A 1921-nucleotide genomic window follows, 5' to 3' on the forward strand; every position below is an offset into this window, starting at 1 on the left:
CTACTTAGTATAGTCAGCAGTGGTTTCTTCAGTCTGGACTTTAGAGGTGCTTATCGTGCGCCCACAATCCAGGAAGGACATGCCCAAAGCAATCAGACATTGCCAAATCAAGTAAAACACGAAGCTCAGATAAGCCATATTGACCACAGCAGCCACCACATGCAGAATCACATGCCCAAGACTCTGGACATAAATCACAACAAAGTATATGTTGATAGAACAGATGACAAGGACCAAGATCCTGCCTGTAACCTTCCAGCCTATTCCATTGGCAAAGTCACTCATCACTGGCCGCTAGCTCGTAAATGTGAGGATGGGTATGAGAGCAAAGAGAAGCTGTCAGCTCTGCAGAACACTGAGGAAGTCATTCATCCTGGTTAGATGTTCTACATCTTGGAAGACAGCAACCAGCAGAGTAGGGATAATGGCAATCGAGCGGGTCAGAATCACTTGGGCAAAGCGTGACCATCTTAGGTTCAGGAATCCCTCCATGACAAACTGGCCAGAATAAGTTCCTGTCATGGTGGAGCTCTGCCCTGCAGCCAGGATCCCCACGGACCAGATGTAGAGTGCACCAGGCCCGAAGTAACATCCCAGCACAACACCCCCTTTGAAGATGTCCACAGCCAGTGTTGAGTTATCATCAGGAATAAGGCCAGTATGGGGACTGCTGCTATTTTTACAGACTTCAATCACCTGCTGGTTGGTTTTCTCAAAAAATGCTTCAGCAAAGACTGAGATGACAAAAACATTGATGATGAAGGAAACAAAGAGAGCAATGCAGGATTCAATGAAAAAGTACTTATTGGCTTCTCGAACTTCCTGCTTTTTGGCTCGGTTTACTTGTCTGGACTTGACTAAGGCAGAATGCAGGTACATGTTGTGTGGCATGACAGCTCCCACGATGCCCACAGCCTGCTGGATCTGTGGGGTGCCGCAGCCTGAACAGGATGGCAGGAACATGCCCTTGAGTACTTCGCTCTGGTTGGGTCTCACTGTAATATACTCATATCCAAAAGTGAGGGCCATAACAGTAATGAGAAAGCCAAAAAATACTTCCAGCTTCTGCAAGCCATATTTGTCCAAAAAGAGAAATACAAAAGTATCTGCAATGGTGATGAGAACTCCACCCCATAGGGCAGTAGTCGGCAAGCCGCAGCTCTCGAGCCACATGCGGCTCTTTGGCCTCTTGCGTGTGGCTCTTCCACAAAATACCACGTGCGGGCACACACATACAGTGCGATTGAAACTTTGTGGCCCATGTGCAGAAGTCGGTTTTCAGCCTGGGCGAGTCTATTTTGAAGAAGTGGTGTTAGAAAAAATGGGGGGTGTTGGTTGGTCGGGCGACGGGAGACACGGCGCAGGTGGGCCATGGGATACGCAGCGCGGGGGAGGCACACACGATTCATGCACGAGTTGAATGAGCCAGTCAGTCAGCAGTCTCATTGTGCAGTGGTTAGTGCTAGTCACGTCCGCAAATCGCACGCGGGTGACAAAAGTACCTACTCGATGCATAAAGTTACCTGTATTTTTCCAACCAGCTGCAAATCCTACAGGTATTTTTGTCATCAATTCAATAATTGTAATTATATTGTGTTGGTGGCTTTATTATTATAAAATGAAACATTTTTTAGGTGCCCTGTTTGACATGGCTATAAAGAAGAAGCAAAGAAAAACGGAAGACGAAAACCGTGAATTTAAAGTTGAATGGACCAAGACTTTCGCGTTTATTCAAAACTTAAATGACCTTCTGACCTGTCTTATTTGTCAGGAAAAATTGACGCATAACAAGAAATCAAATTTGGAGAGACACTTTACAACTAAACACGTGTCATTTAGTACTAAATATCCTGTCGATGATGCAAGGAAGAAAGCAGTTGAGGAACTTCAGAAGAGTCAAGAAAAATCAAGTTCTGTATTT

At 45.6% G+C, this 1921-nt stretch overlaps 1 pseudogene; it reads right to left on the reverse strand.

Annotated features, from left to right (window-relative positions):
* The window catches only part of LOC102241521, a 5678-nt pseudogene continuing 3757 nt past the window's right edge, over positions 1-1921 (reverse strand).

The sequence above is a fragment of the Myotis brandtii genome, unplaced genomic scaffold, assembly GCF_000412655.1.
Source record: "Myotis brandtii unplaced genomic scaffold, ASM41265v1 scaffold166, whole genome shotgun sequence".
NCBI lineage: Eukaryota > Metazoa > Chordata > Mammalia > Chiroptera > Vespertilionidae > Myotis > Myotis brandtii.